At 50.8% G+C, this 16,734-nt stretch overlaps 1 protein-coding gene across 2 annotated transcripts in view; it reads left to right on the top strand.

Annotated features, from left to right (window-relative positions):
* Nucleotides 1-1,176: 1,176 nt before the first annotated feature.
* The window catches only part of LOC309699034 (semaphorin-6D-like), a 90,778-nt gene continuing 75,220 nt past the window's right edge, over nucleotides 1,177-16,734 (top strand). For both annotated transcript variants that reach the window (XM_082521877.1, XM_082521876.1), the window contains exons 1-2: nucleotides 1,177-1,357; nucleotides 12,477-12,594. The gene's annotated coding sequence lies outside the window, so the exon portion shown is untranslated. The remainder of the gene's footprint in view (nucleotides 1,358-12,476; nucleotides 12,595-16,734) is intronic.

Below are 16,734 nucleotides of genomic sequence, written 5' to 3'. Positions count from 1 at the left end.
GTCAGTCTGTTGACCTCATCTCTGTAGTCCGACTCATCCCCCCTTGAGATGAGTCCAACCACTGTGGTGTCATCCGCGAACTTTATGATGGTGTTTGAGAGATGGGTAGGGGAGCAGTCGGATGTGTAGAGCGTAAACAGGAGGGGACTCAAAACACATCCTTGTGGAGACCCGGTGCTGAGTGTGATGGTGCTGGACCGGTGGGGGCCGAGTCTGACAGACTGTGGTCTATTTGTCAGGAAGTCCTTGATCCAGAGGCAGATGGGGGTGGAGAGTCCCAGGTGAGACAGTTTCTGGACCAGGATCTCCGGGATGATATGATTGAATGCTGAGCTGAAGTCCAGAAAGAGCATTCTCACATAGCTTCCTCGGTGCTCCAGGTGACTCAGCGCAGTGTGGAGCGCTATGGTGATAGCGTCCTCGGTGGAACGATTTTTCCTGTAGGCAAATTGGTGGGGGTCCAGAGTGGGAGGCAGACCGGCCCTGATGTGCTGACAGATCAGTCTCTCAAAGCACTTCATCACTACAGGCGTAAGTGCAACAGGCCTGTAGTCATTTGGGCTGGCCACAGCTGTCTTCTTGGCGATGGGGTGGAGGTTTTGAGGCAGGGCGGGACGGTGTTTGATGACAAGGAAAGGTTGAAGATTTTAGTGAAGACTCCGGTCAGTTCGTCAGCACATGCTCTGAGAACCTTTCCATGTATTCCATCAGGACCTGCCGCCTTCCTGGGATTCACTGACCTTAGAACACACCTCACTTGGTGCTCCCTAAGTGTTAGTGTGCCAGTGCTGGGGGCGGGTGGAAGTGGTGTGGCAGCTGAGGGCTTGGTCGTCTCAAAGCGGGCGAAGAAACGGTTTAGATCCTCAGCCAGCGAGGCATCAGTCCTAGATGTTGCCTGGTTATTGCTTCTGTAGTTGGTATATTTTGCCTGTTTATGTTATTGTATTTTGCACAACTCTGTTGCTTGTGAAGCTCGCACACAAGAATTTCACTCGCATGTGCTGTACCAATGTACCTGCACATGTGATGTGACAATAAAAGTGATTTGATTTAATTTGATTTGAGCAACCAGAACCGCTAACACAGGGACTTTAAATTGGGAGGGGGCGGGGCCAGCGGTTGCAGCCCCGCTCCGTGATAGGCTGCAGTAGTCGATTATGCTAATCAGAGGGCGTGGCCGTTTGCCGGAGACGCTGGCTGCTCGGAGACGGCTCATTGTGTCGGTTGGACCCGGACTTGCAGTAGTGCGTGCGCCCGCGCCGTGTGGTGGATTTACGGTGTAGCGGCGGAGCTGCGGGTTCAGCGGCCGGGAAGAAGCAGCAGGAGGTCGGCGTGGATTACTGCAAAGAACTCGGAGGTGAGCCGCCGCTTCTTCTTCTGGGGTTTAACGCTGGGCGCACGGGGTGCGCGTGCGTGCTTGCTTGTCCGGTACCTACTGTCTGTGGGCGCACGCGCAGCAGGGAAGGGGACGCTCCTGTGCGTGCGACCGTGCTGCTGCTTTGATTGCCCGCCGTCAATCAGGCGGACGGGACGAGCACGCGCGGCGCGCACCCTCGGACCCTCGTTAACTCCAGTCACCTTCTCGCGCGAGCTCCAACTTCAGCTCCGCGCGGGGCTGGGTGTGCGCGTGTTTCCCGAACCTGCGCCGCAGGAGCGGAGCGCGTGCGTTCGGGTGGGCGTCTTTGTCCTCCTTATTTAAGGTCGCACACACCGCTGCGCGTGCGCTGGCGCGTGTGAGAGAGTTCCGGTCGTCGTGTGGTGCGCAGCGGGAGCCGCGCAGGTGACTTTGAGCCGATCAGTCCGATCACATGATCGATAGCTGCTGTCATCGATACTGTGTGTGTGTGTGTGTGTGTGTGTGTGTGAGAGAGAGAGACTGTGTGTGTGTGTGTGTGTGTGTGAGAGAGAGAGACTGTGTGTGTGTGTGTGTGTGTGTGTGAGAGAGAGAGAGACTGTGTGTGTGTGTGTGTGTGTGTGTGTGGGGTCTGGTTGAAGGTTTTTGTGGATCCAGATGATCAATATTAATCATCAGTGATGGTCAGTGAGGTGGTGGAATAGAAAAGCCTTAGTTGTCACTGTACTGATGTATTGATCTGAGTCAGTGAGATGTGATCGATACTTTGTTGCTTCCTGTGATAAACAGAGTAAATCTGAAATAAATTGAATCTATTTCATTGTTTTAATTCTTGGCTTTACTTTCCTGATGTTTACTTTTTTTTATTAATGATTCATTTAGAATTTAAATGGTTTATTTTTATTCCTGAGTTTCAGTATTTTAACTATGATTCATTATTTTTCTGCTTGTTTTTGTATTTTTTGTCATATTTTTGTTTTAATACATTTATCTGCACCTTTTTACTGTTTCTATTTGTCGGATTTGTGACAAATCTCTGCAGGTGAATTTAATCCCTGAAACTTTCAACCTGTGCTTTGAAGCTCTGCTGCATGTTCATGCGTTACCTACAGCAGGTGTCATTTGGCCACGCCCCTCAGAGACCATAAATCCTCTCCCTTTGAGGCAGACAAGCATTTTAATATACGCTGTGGGGCCAAAAGTACCTGTCCAGGTGTAACTGGGTTGTTCAGGGGAGCGCTGTTCCACAAGAGGCGGTGTGTGTTTGTGTGTGCGTGGCTTCCAGATGTGTGCAGACCTGGAGGAGGCTGTTCTGTCTGTGGCTCACCTGTCTCACTCCTGCAGTCACAGGTAAAGTCACCATGCAGGTGTGATGAACGTAGAGAGCAGCTGATGCACTGCTGGCACCTCTGCTGGACGTCAGAAGAACTGCAGCTCAGTGACATATTTGTTGTCATCTGCTTGCTTAGATAATTTTTTTCTGTAATGAATCAAGCCCCGCCCCCTGGAAATCCTCCTGTGTGGCGCTGAGAAAGTGACGTCCTCTGATCAGACATTTCAGGGATTTAAGGAGGAATTCTCAGGGTCAGTTGTCTGAAGGTTGTCCGTGAAATATCAAAATGAAACTCGCCGTTGCTCCTTGACGAGCGGCGTCCCGCCCGTAAATGGCTGATTATGATGCACAGAATCAGTAAAGTGGGCGTGGATAGATTTTGGCAGAAGGCGAGCGTGTCGGAGCCTCAGCAATCATGGCAGCGTTCACCGGTGCTGTGGTGGCTCGCGTTAGGGTTAATGAGCTAATCATAACGTAACGAGTTGATTATCTCTGCCATGAAGGGTGCGAACGCCGTGGCGGCCTGTGCGTCTGACCGCGGCTTCTTGATGTGACTTTAAACCCAGTCACAGCTGCTGCTGATGGCAGAGTTTCACCTGCTGCAGACAGCAGCTGGCCACGCCCCCAAAAACACTCATCCAGGATTAAGAACGGAGGCACGCTGACCTCACCCCGACCCGACTCTGAGCGGGTTGGCTGCGGTTTTGCCTGTGAGCGTTGAGGTCAAAGGTCACATTTTCTTTGCTAAAGAAAGAAAGCGAGGAGAGTTACAGCAGCCGGCTGTGTGTGGCCACGATGAGTTTCTAAAACGTGTCACAGACGCTGCTTCAGAGTCGGGGCGTGTTTGGTTTCTACTCCAGGGATGGCCGGTCTCTGAGAGACGCTCACAGGTGGATTTGGGCCTGTTTATCTCAGAGCTGCATCACCTTCAGCAAGGCGCAGCTTGCAGGTGTGGCGGTGTGTTTCAGAGCGCAGGTTTGCAGGGGAATTCCACCTTAAATGCTTCAAACGGCGATCTGCGGGGCTTCCACCACATGACCTCTGAAACAATAAATGCACTCGCTGCCAGGTCGGCATTCTGACTTTTCCCTTTGCACAGCATGCAGGGCGGCTGAAGCTGGAGCTGGAGGGAACGTGATGATGATGTCATCGTTTATTGTCTGTATTTTATTTCCACCTTTAAGCAAAGAAGCAAAGACGTGTTCCTTAAAAAGTCAGCTGACCTGACTCTGCAGAGGCTGTGGGCACTGCCATGGATGTGATGTCAGGTGTGACGGCGCGCTGTATTGAAAACGCGTCATGGGAGTTCATCTTCAGGCTTCGGGTCCAAGGGTTTCATCGCTCACGCTCTGCGGCCTGAGCGCTCCGTGCAGCGCGTGCAGCCGGCTGTTCTTTAACGACATCACACAAACCGGCGTGTGCTCCGACTCACACAGGACGATCCTTCCTCTCTTCCTGCCCTCCTTCTTCCTCTCTCCTTCCTCCCTCTGACCTCCTTCAACCTCATTAGCAGAGAAACTCCACCAGGTTACATCAGACACACACACACACACACACACACACACACACACACACACACACACACACACACACACACACACACAGTAACACACCTCCTCTCCTCTCCTCCCTCCTCTCCACCATCCTCCCTCCTATCCTGCCCCCTCTCCTCCCTCCCCTCCTGCCTCCTCTCCTCCCTCCTCTCCTCTCCTCCCTCCTCTCCTCCATCCTGCCTCCTATCCTCCCTCCTCTCCTCCCTCCCCTCCTGCCTCCCCTCCTCCCATCCCTCCTCCATCCCCTTCTGCCTCCCCAACTGCTTCTCCTCCTCCCACCCCTCCTCCCATCTCTCCTCCATCCCCTCCTGCCTTCTCTCCTCCATCCTCCCTCCTCTCCTCCCTCCTCTCCTCTCCTCCCTCCTCTCCTCCATCCTCCCTCCTCTCCTCCATCCTGCCCCCTCTCCTCCCTCCCCTCCTGCCTCCTCTCCTCCCTCCTCTCCTCTCCTCCCTCCTCTCCTCCATCCTGCCTCCTCTCCTCCCTCCTCTCCTCCCTCCCCTCCTCCCATCCCTCCTGCCTCCCCTCCACCATCTCTCCTCCATCCCCTTCTGCCTCCCCCCCCTCCTCCCTCCACTCGTGTCGCGGTCCTTGTTACATGATGTAGACTATGATGTAACACCCTGAAAGCCTGCACAGGAAGTTGAGGGAGGGTCGAGCGTGTCGTCAGTTGAAGTTAAACATGGAGTGGTGTTTGCGCAGCAGGGCGGAGGCGATGCCCTTCATCGCTGTGCTGTACTTCCTGAGCATGTCTTCTGCTGCTGAGTGCTGATTGGGCAGGACGTGCTCTCTCGATGGCGCCCGGCTCTGCTGTCTCCGCCCGAAACTTCATGAAAACTTCAAGTTTTCCAGAGAGCTGCTTTCACTGTGGCTGAGAGCGCCCCCTGTGGCACAGGAAGTCTGCAGCTGTGGACGCTGTTATGTGATTGTGGTCTCAGAAATGTGGAAGCCACTCTCAGAATCTAGTGGTTTATTCCTCATGACCACAGGTGGAGGTAGGGCGGGGCTATATCATACCGTTCACGGTAACACCGGTGTCATGTTGGGCAATGATAGGAAAATGAAATATCACGATAGAATATGGGTAAAACGCGCATGCGCAGTGCCTTTGTTTTTATACGCACATGGCGGCGACGCAGAACGAGAAGAGCGAAAGCGGATCGTTGAGTGAAACGATGAACCTGAACTGGTTTGTAAAAATGCTGCAGCTTCACTGGTGTGGAACTGGTTTAGCTTTCGACCCTCAGATACACAACAAAGCACTATTTCTGGTAGCGCATGCTAGCGTCGTTATTACCGTGTTGTTTGGAAAATACGGCGCACTTAAAATCAATCCTTTGATTTTTCTGAAAGTCGATAGAGCCCCTTATAATCCCGTGTGCCTTATGTATCCTCGCGGAGTGATACGTGCTGTGCTTCAACATAATATTACCGTGTTGTGTGTGTATAACCTCTTTTTAAGTTTTGTGGATGTTATACATGGTTATGCTGAGGATATGTCGGCCAGTTTCCACTGGAAACGCCTTTTGGTTAAACTGTCAGCGAGGAGTTTGCACTGTTACATTTTTATATTTATTTTAATGCACATAAGAAACAGCTGCTTGTTTAAGTTAAAATACATTGATGTTTTGTTTTTGCACTAATAAAGTTGTGGAGTTGTAAAGTATTTTGTCTCGTGTCAGTTACATCGTTATCGCAAATTTTCCAATGTATATGGTGATAAATATTTTTGGTCGTCGCCCTGTTCTAGGTATGTGCAGCGGATGCTGTGAGTGCGCGTGTTGGCTGCGTATCAGACGCTGACCAAGCGTCATTCTGTAGCACGTCCTCAGAATTGTCTCGTTCTCTGCGGGTCTGAGCCCGGGTCGCGATGTCCGGCTCCGGGTCGTGTGTGTGTTTTTGTGTTCTGTCTATCTGTGCTCTCACACACCTCCTCCCCCTGCTTCTCCTCCTACTTATGTTATTGTACTGGTTCTGCTCGCCTGCACAGACCCCTCCCCCTCGCTCAGGTTGCGGGTAAATTGAACCTCAGAGATGAAGACAGATGAAATTTCTTTGGAGTGAGCGGCGGCCGACCTCAGCGCGTGTCCCGCTGCTTCTCTGTGATTTCGTTTGTCTGACCTTTACGTGCGGCGGGGGAGATCAGGAGACCATAAAGAAGGAGATGAAGACAGCGGCGGTCCGCGGGAGCCAATGACAGCCTGTTTCTGACAGCTTCATGCTTCCTGTGCGTTTCCTCTGAGGCTTCAGCCAGACTGCAGAAGGAGATTTAAAGGTTCGCTCACGCAGGCTCAAAGTTTCAGGTGACATTAGTTATAACAGTAGGATATTTATTTCCTGTTTCCAGAGAGACCTAGCAAAAGTCGGTCATGTGACACACTCGAGAGCGGACGCTAATGATCCCAGGTTTTTGCTTTTTGGGGTTTCTGCTGATGGAAAATCAGCGTTTTTCCTTTCTGTCCATCAGAGGCACAGGCCACACCCACCTGTGCTCACACAGACTCTGTCCATACTTGGCCCAGGTGTGGTCACGCTCCAGGAAACCCTGAAACGCTGCCGTGCATGTGCAGTTCTTATTTGTTTTACTGCAGAACAGCGACGGTGTCCTCGGATGAAAGTTTGGGCCTGTCTGTCTTTTTCATGGAGTTCTGTGATGTCACTGAACAGGAAGCAGTCACAGGAGTGGCGAGGGTAGCGATGGCTCCTCAGCTGCGCTTCGCTTTCAGAGGCGGATAGTTTGAGCTGTATCAGCAGCTCCCTCACATCAGAGAACCCGATCACAGCGGCTGTGTTACTTAATCTGCAGCTGTCGGCGCATGCGCCTCGGCAATGGCGGCATGTTGTAATTCACTGCTGAGCGACCGTGGCGTCCTCCGGCACGTTTCCTCTGGTTGTCCTGAGAGGCCAAACGCACTGCAACTTAAAGAAAAACGCCACAGAAGGTAAATAAAGCACAACAGAAGCGTTTCTGAGGAGACATTAACGTGACGGACCAGGGCCTAACAGCGATAGCAAACATGCATCTGCGGTTACATGAGTGACAAAAACACACCTCCGAGTCTGTAGCTGTGTCCCAAAACGTCGGCTGCATCCTCCCGAGGCCGCATTTGAAGGCCGATTACGTCACATCGATGCGACGAAGGCTGGCACAATTCGTCGGCTCCTTCAAATGCGTCCTTCATTTCCCCGGATTTGAAGGATGGGTCGGGTGTGTCCTTCGCGGCCCACCATATTCCAGAATTCATAGCACGGCCCAGCCAAACTCCAGTTTCCGGCAATGGCGGCCGCTACTAAGTTTTAATATTACTCTTATTATTCTTTCTGGGTCACAAAATAAACCTTTAACATATTTTCAGGCGAGAATCTGTGTAAACTTCAAATATCTGCTCGGTTTATCGCATATTTGCAAAAGTGCGCCGACGTTTTCGGAGACGTCTGTGACCCACCAGCTCGATAGCGAGCCGGGGGGTTCAAGGGGAAAAATATGTTTCGAAGTCAGTCACAAGCTCGATAGCGAGCCGGGGGGTTCAAGGGTCACTCGAGCCGGCGAGAGCAGCGGACCCCCCCGGCTTCATCGTTTTCAGACGGTTTGGCTCACATCAAAGTTATTAGTTTATTAGATTAAATTAAACTTTATTAATCCATCGAGTGGGTTCCTCCGGGATCACACAGCTGAATAAACGTCAGAGTGTGAGACGGTGAAGAGTTTACTCCAGTGTCCTGTTATATTTTAGACAGCAAGGAGCAGACGGCGAGTTTAGTAAACCCCACCGACACAGCGGTGACGCAGATCTGAAGGCGAGACCGTCACATTTCACAGCCTCACACTTCCGGCCTTCTCGGTCTTCGAAGGACCCGGCCAACGTAGACCGCGAAGGCGGGTCCTCCGAAGGATGCATCCGACGTTTTGGGACACAGCTTGTGTGACCCCTACAGCTGGTCCGTCCCGTTATTGTGTCCCCAGAAACAGCTCCGTTCTGTTTTGGGCTTTTGCAGCGTTTTTGTCTTTGTTTCCTTAAACGTGGGTTTAAGGCCACCGTAGATTCCAGCTGTCGATGACGACTCTGCTGTGGAGGAAAAACAGTTTCCTCTCAAAGTGAAGGAATTTGAAGCACCCGAGGTCAGAGCCGCCACCGCGCTCTGAAGGAACGCCATCGGCATCTGTTTCCACGTTTTCTTGGCTCACCGTTCACAGTGAGGGGCGTAGGAGGCTCCGAAAGCAGGAAACCATCAGGCTGACGTGTGTGTGTGTGTGTGTGTGTGTGTGTGTGTGTGTGTGTGTTGGCTGACCTCCAGGCTACCAGGATCTACCCGCTGCCAGGCATGTGCAGGATGGCTGCAGTGTGTTTCACACTCCAGCTGTGTGTGCTTCTTTGTGTGTCTCTGAGTGTGTATGTGTGTGTGTTAGGTGGCCTTTCATTGGTCGCCTCCGTTTGATCCAGCAGATTCATCCGGTGACCTTTTCCCCGTCATTCAGACTGCACAAAAAACAAAGACACACACACACACACACACATGCGCACACAGAACAATGGGTGGATTAGCCCAGTTTTTGGTAATGCTGTGTTAATAGGCAGCAGATTACCTGGTTTTGCTGCAGGAAACAGAGACGTGTTTGTTCACGGGTAATGAGGCTTTCAGTTCAAACACTGAGACGGTCTTTATGTTTTATCAGCTGACCTCAGGTCAGCTTGTAACGACCCAAAACACAGAAGAATATCTGTGCCGTGTAAATAAAACATCATGTGAACAAGTGTAATATCAGAGTGCGAATGATGGAGTGATGTCGCATGTTTATGTGTCCAACAATCACGTCTGATGGCGAGGACGTCAGCGCCCAATGATCATTTAGCATCTAAAAACACAGCGCTAGTCTAATCAGGCTACCACTTGGTGAGGAGATGCTAGCGGCCGGTGAAACCCACACTTCAACACAAGACTCCGCCCAGCACTGGCAGAGCGCTCGCCATGAGACGGGAAGAGGAAACGTTATAATCTTATTAACAAAAGATGAACGCGCCACACAACTTTGCAGGCAGGAGACGTGTTTCCGTGTTTATCCTGCTGCACAGTCACAGCGTCGCTGACCGAAATCGGGCTCTGGCTGCAGGACTGGAGTCTGCATGCACTGGATCATCACTCTGGGTTCTCGGCTAGCTTAGCGTGCAGATCACCAAAGAACCTTTGTAAGGACATAACTTAGTACAGTTACTGTTACTGCCTTCCTGAAAAATGTAATGTGTTTACAGTAATTTGTTACTTTGTTGCACCCAGTGCTTGTTTCAGTGAAAGGATGGAGACGATGTTCTTTGTGTTTGCATGAATAAATGATTCATAGATTCAATGAATTCATTTCATTAGTATTCGTTTGTTTTCCATCACCACAAATTTTCCTGGTATGAGTTTGAGGCTGCAGCAGTTTGGTTTTTAGTTCCTCTCCGTTATTCTCAGCGGAGCCATGAGTGAGTGGCGTCCTGTCGATCTGCTGTGATCAGTAATCGTTAATATTAATTAACCTGCGGACGCAGAAGCATGTTTTGTCCCAGGGCACTGACCTGAAGCCTGTTCTCTACATTTGTTTCTGTTTCCTTTACTGCTGGGTTGGAGCGTGAGGTCAGGTGAGGTTGGGTGAAGCTAAACGGACAGAGAGCAGACACAGCGAGCAGCTTTGGAGCGAGTCGCCGCTCGCTGTTTTCAGAGTCGTTCTGAAGCGGCGCTGAAACACTGTTTATGAATTTATCCGGCTTAGAGCAGCTCTCTCCGCCCGGCTGCATCATCACACACACACACAGGCTGAAGGTGAGCGGTCAGATTTAAAGCTGCTGCATGTGCAGGGTGCATGAACCCGCTGCAGTATCAGGATCTGTATCAGGCACCAGCTGTGACAGATGTGGCGGTTTCCCTGCTGGAAGATTTACACTTATTAACCCGGCGAGGCTGCAGAGAGAGAGCGAGCGTGAAGCGCTCCGGATTAGACCCGGCCTGTGTGAAACACTGCAGCACACCAGCACTTTACCCATAAGCAGCACTAAAGCAGAGAGGAATTATGGGAACTTTTTCTATCACGTATGATTTTGAAGAGTCCTTTAGTGTGAGTGTGGACTGCTGTCACACTCCCGGATGTGTGATGTGCTTCCGTGAAGCTATTCCTGCACATGAACTTCTCCCAGAGCTCCCACTGCTGGGAATACTCCCCGTGATCGAGGCAGGAGGTTACCTGCGCCGGGGCACTGGCTGATGGCGAGGAGGACGTGAGCGTGCGTGTGAGTAACAGCACAGGACTGTAACGAGCTGTGTGGGGCTCAGCACCGACACCGACAGGTCGGTGGTTGGAGCATCTCCGCGCTCGATGGCGTCCTCCTCGCGTGGTGCTTTTGTTGCTTGTGGAGGAAATCACTTCCTGTGTGTGTTCTGATTAGCGTTCTGTGGGATCGTTGGCTTTTGTCTGTTTGATGTGCAGCCAGCAGGACGTCTTTTTCCCGGGAAACCTGGTGCAGAACAAACAGAAGTGGGAGCGCTCCGGCTGATTCCTCCCACCGAACGCCGGCAAACAAATCACAATCAAATCTGACTGCAGAGTTTGCATGACGCAGGGACTTGAGCGCACTCCCCGTGGCTGCACGTCACCGCTGCAGGATCTGCTCTTTCATTATTTTCTGCCGTCCTCCCCTCATTTCTCTCCTCCTTTAATTTTCTCCCTCGCCGCCTCGTGCTCCGTCTGAACTCGTCTCTCTTTTCGGCTCATTTGCTCAGACCTGTCGGCTGTCGCCGCCCATAACTCACCTCCCGTGCTCGCCGCTCGGAGGCTCAGTGCTCACATCTCTTTTATTTCCACGACGGCTGCGGCAGACCTCCACGCTCCCTCTGCTGATCCCGGCATCGCATCCATCCACATCTGGACCTCTCGCTGCCTCCGGAGGCCCGGAGCAGCCAGAGATGTGAGAGAGTCACTAATGTGGCCCCGAGTTAGATCATCCCGCTAACGGAGGGTCTTCATCAGGATAATGGACTCATCTCCTCTCTCACTGTCAGTAAAGCTCACGTCTATTCATATATGTCCAAGAGTTCTTCCGCTGATGCTCGTTTTCCTGAGGATCCATTTGAGTGAAAGTCCAAAGTCTGCGTGTCGACGCTCGGATTCACCAACAGGAAGTGTCAGATCCCACGCTGCTCCTCTTTCCTGTGCTGAAGCTGTCTCAGCATCCAGGATTACTGAGGGCGGGTGTTATCAGCCTGTGCTGCAGAGGACTGCTGACTGCTGCGGTCGTCTCTGCTGCTTGTGTCAGAGGTGAAAGGTCACCGCAGCAGAGACTGAGCATAAAGGCAGGACAGCTGACATGTGACCTCATTTACATGGACGGATATCAGCTAAACAAACACACATTCCGAAGTTACTACTATGAATTACAGTTATGAGTTGTAATTGTCAGAGAGGGTCAAAGGTCACATTCCGGCGGCACTGATATTGTATCCTGCTGTTTTAGCCGTGGTCCTGCTGCTCCCAGTGGTCACTCGTGGCATTGCAAAAAACCCAACAAACTCACCTGAAGGTAACACCTGTGGACCGCAGACAGCACTGAGCATGTGCAGAAGGCCACAGTGCAGGTGTTGAGCGCTCAGCTCCAGGTGAACTGGTGGTTTTTATGTTAACTGGTCAGATTGGTTTCCATATTCTTCTCCGTTTGAGCTTCACGTGTATCTACAGCCAGTCAGACGCCTGCTCCTGTCGGACTCTCGGCTTTATTGGACTCACCTTTCCAGGTGGAACCAGGTCTGGGAACGCCCCGGCTTCCTGCTCCTCCTGCTTCTCTGGTTGGTTCTCTGCTGGAGGGTGTAGCTCGTTTAGAGGCTTGGTGGTTGGATGATGTTGTTGGTCCTTTGTGTGTGCAGGTTTTTCTGAAGCAGTTTTCATGTCTTTGCTTTTTCCGAGTGTCCCACAGTGCTTCCAGGTATGTCCCGGCTCAGGTATGGAAAGGTGGATGAATGAGACGGAGTTCACGGAAAACATAAAACTGGAGCAAATCTGATCCGGCTGTGTTGTTAGAGGAGTGTGAGTCAGAGATATCCTGACTGGAGCAGGGATCGAGCCCTCCTCTCTCTCTGGACCTGAACCCTCCGGCCGGCTGTGGTCAGATCTGCCGGTGTCCAGGTCTCAGGGACACCTGCGCCCCTCCCACAATGCACCTGGATGAAGACGAAAGGCCTGACCGCCTCCTCTCTCCCACTGTGTCTCAGCAGATCAGGATTAGTCAGGACTACATCTGGATCTGGACTTCTACTACCTGGATTTGGGCCTTTCTGTGCTCTGATTGGCTCTGCCGAGAAGCTGCTCGTGATTGGACCACCTGAATTCGAGGTAAGTTAACCTGTGTGTACTAATGTCTTTAATGAAGCTGCTGCTGGAGCTGCACAGGGACATGCAGGGTGTTACTGTGTGTGTGTCATTAATAACATGATCAGCTGATAGTCACACAGGAGTGTGTGGAGCTTTAATCTCGCTGACTCTTGCCAGATGACCTCTGACCTGTGACATCACATGAATACAGACGTGTCCTGTCATACGTGTACTCCTGTGGTCCTTGTGAGGTCTTCCGTGCGTTGCAGGAAATAAAACTGCAGTCATGGTCAGAAACAACTTTCATTTATGTCATTGTGTTGACCTCTGACCTCTGACCTCTGCATACACAGAAACAGGCTTAAAGAACCGAGTACAGGAAGTAGTCTGTTCCCTTGAAGAGAGATACATGCTGCAGATTTGACTTTGTTTTACTGAACCTGTGTGTGTGTGTGTGTGTGTGTGTGTGTGTGTGTGTGTGTGTGTGTGTGACGATAACAAACCGCTGTAAGAATTAATGAGTAAACACTGGAGGATGTGCAGAGTAAATGTGCCTCAGGGTGTGTGTGTTTGCCTCGAGGCAGTGCAGAGATCCCACGGGAAAACTGGAGGTTAAAGGCCTGCTTGAACTTGAAAACACACACACACACACACACACACACACACACACACACACACACACACACACACACACAGATGAGATAGTACTCTAAAGAAGCTGATAAGGCCTCGACATGCCTCAGATAATAAATCCGCACACAGTCACAGTGTGAGCGAGGAAATCTGCTCGGAGCTGCTGATGGATGAGGGCTGAGATATCCGAGTGAAACGTCTGGAAGTTCGTTCGAAGGATGTTTGTGGAACACAAGAACTCGTTTTTTCCACTGAGCTGCAGTCTGGACGTTGCTATCAAAGTCGGAATTTCTTTGGAAAGCAAAGCTGCGACTGACAGTCGGGATATTTGAAGAGATCCAAGCGCGGTGAGGAAGTTGGGCTTTTTTTTTTTGGATGTTTCTCGACGGTTTTTGTGCAAAGGTTCAAATTTTAAGACGCACTGTTTAAAAGTGTCCAAATGTTTGTAGACAGCTGTTCCACTGACGTAAAACCAGGATTTGTGGGGACCTGATAGGAAAATATAAAAGTTTGATGTGTGAAGTCGATCAGCGGCGTTTTGATCTCGTGCTCACACCGTCAGGTTTGTGTGTGCGGCTGCATAAATCTCTGAAAGGGTTTGTTCAGTGTCGGTCGGCGAGGACAGCGCTGCTTCACACGGGAGCGTTTGTGAAACTACAGAAACTCATCGGCTCATTCACAAAAATGTCATTCAAGACAGTTTTTTAAAAAGCATTTTGTGGGGACGTTTGAGTGAAGCGGTGAGGTTGGAAAATGTGGATGGTGGGGACATTTGGATTGTGCCACACAATAAGAAGTTAACCCTAACCTGTGGTGATGAGTCCTGCAGGTTTCCACGTCACAGCGACACAGACGCGGGGCCGATTCATGGCTTCATTGTTATGGCGGTGCTCGGGGTCTTTGACCCGAACCCCACGCTCCTCTCAGACAGACGCTGTGACGGGGAAATGTTTGTGTTTGACGGAGCAGATGATGGCTCGCTGCAGCGCTGCATTCGTTTGCAGAACTCACTCCTAAAGAGCCGTGCAGGGACCGGAAGCCAAGCTGACCCGCCAATAAGACAGTTTGGAGTTTGTTTTTTGCCAAATTTTGGTTTTACTGACAGCTTAAAGTCTCACTTTGCATGCTGCCACATAAAAACACTCCTCTGCAACCAAAACACCAAATGCTGCTTCGCTTCCCTCCTCTTCCTCCTCCTCTTCCTGGTGTCAGTGCGATGGAGTAACTGATGCCAAGCAGCTCCTTCATCTGACAGGTCACAGAACGCTCAGCAATCACTGATGGAATCGGTTTCACACCGCCCTCCTACGGGGGTGCTGGGACGCGTTTTGTCACATGTTAATTCCTGACGTCCGGCGTTGAGCCCGGCAGACTTGACGTTTCTGCTGCAGTGAAGCTGGAAACGCTCGATCAAGAGAAGCTTCGACTGAGACTTTTGTTGATTAATGAGCCGGGACGTCTCAGCCGAAAGCACTCGATCATGGAAGAATGGGAACTGGCTAATACCTGGACCACCCAGGAAGTAATCCCCACTCACGCCAATTATTACTTATTGATGTTTTGGGCCCAATGAGAACCCCAGTCTCATCACCCCAGAGGTGATAAGTGACCGTGACACGGAGCAGACTTAACCAATCACTGCACAGTATGCAGTCAGCATTTATCTGATGGAGCCAATCCCAAACAACATATGGCTCTGTTTACGTTTGTGCTCCGATCCCAACAGGAGGAACGACCGGTTAGCTTCAGTCTGTGGAGATCGATCATCGATTACAGAGAGGAGGTGTGTCCGTGTGTGTGTGTGTGTGTGTGTACTCGTTGTACTGATGTTTCGGTGACACCGTTCCCAGTAATGTGAGTTATTGCTGACACAGAGGACGTCAGCATAGGAATCTCGGAGCGAGTCTCAGGAAGTCTTCCTCCCATACTTCTACCTTTCTGCTGCTGGCAGATAAAGGCTCCTCTCTCTGCTCAGGGATTAAGGCCAGCAGCGATTATCTGATCTTTGTCTTGCTGAGGGCCTGAGACTCCCAGCCCCCAATCACAACAGCACTGACAGTGCTCTCAAAGCCTGGCTCGACTCGCGGTGCTGAGGAAATGACCCAGTTAGAGCGAAATGTTGGGGGTCAGCTGACTGGGAACGCCGGCTCCAGGATGACTGTGTCAGCAGGAAAATCTCCAGTTATGATGGATGATGGTCCCTTCCCCTCCTTCACTCATGAATTCGATCTGTTTCTCAGCGTGTTTTATGTTAGTCAGGATTTCTGTGATTACGTGGTGACCTCTGACCTTTGACCCCTGACCTCCTGTGAAGTAAGGTTTTGCTTTTGTTTGTGTTTTTGTTTCATTTTGATAAGCCAGCTCATGAAGTCTGTTTCCTGCTGGTTTGAGGCAATAAAACTGTTGCTGTGGACGTGTCCTCGATTGTGGGACTTTGAATGGCTGCAGGATTAATCCTGTGTGTGTGTGAGCAGGTGGTGGTGGTGGTGGTGGTGGTGTTGGGGGTGGGGCTGCATGTCTGTCTTTGGATTAAATGTAAAAAGATTGGACCTCCTCCTCGGTCCCTCCTGTCTTTATCTGCCTGGCTGGAAAAAGGCTCTAAACCTCATGACCCCTCGTGCCTCCGATGGTGTATGACTGTGTCTGTCCTTACCAGGGTCACGTGGCTACAGCCTTCCTGCTGTCAGTCATGGCCCCTGAGCACCAGGCAGGCATGCCTGGTGGTTGGTGCTCCACTGAGGAGGTAGAAGGCCAGCAGCAGCTGGTTATACCAGGTTATTCTTCAAGCAAGCTTTAATTGTCACATACACAATCATACAGAGTACAACATGTAGTAAATGGCCTGCATTTGTATAGAGGCGCTTTACACTACATTCAGTCATCCACCCCATAGTAGTGAAATGCTTGTGTCCGAGCTGCGGACTGGCTGGAGGCCATTTTAGGACTTGGTTTTAGCATGGGGGGTCTAGCCAGGCCCCTTACTGAATCCAGTAAGGGTCTGCGCTCCAAAGGTGTGTAGTCTTACCACTACAGCTTCTTCCTCAGGACACAGAGGAAGTGCAGCTGCTGGGCCTTCGTTACCAGGGGGATGGTGTTGTGGGTCAATTCATTTCAGTGTTATTTATACAGCGTCAAATCACAACAACAGTCGCCTCAAGGCGCTTTATATTGTTTCATTTCATTTATTTATTTATTTCACACTTGGTCAACAGTTTCCACAGTTAGTTCTTTCAGACAAACCAACCACACTGTCTGTCAGTAAAGCAACCATGTGTGAAAAGCAGCAGGAAGAAGAAAATATTCGTATTAAACCCCGCCCCCTCTCTACAATCCAACTTATATTGCAAGTGGGCACCAAAAGTCAAGGAACAAACTAACATTAACATTTATCTCCGGTGTTTGAGGTGTTGTGTTGTATTGGTGTTTGCGGTGTTGTGTTGGTGTTTGTGGTGTTGTGTTGTGTTGTGTTGGTGTTTGCGATGTTTGAGTTGTTGTGTTGGTGTTTGTGGTGTTTGAGTTGTTGTGTTG

Source organism: Aulonocara stuartgranti (genome assembly GCF_965226115.1).
Source record: "Aulonocara stuartgranti genome assembly, chromosome: 22".
Lineage (NCBI taxonomy): Eukaryota > Metazoa > Chordata > Actinopteri > Cichliformes > Cichlidae > Aulonocara > Aulonocara stuartgranti.
The sequence above is the reverse complement of the archived record's forward strand: the minus strand, read 5'-3'. Positions and strand labels throughout refer to the sequence as shown.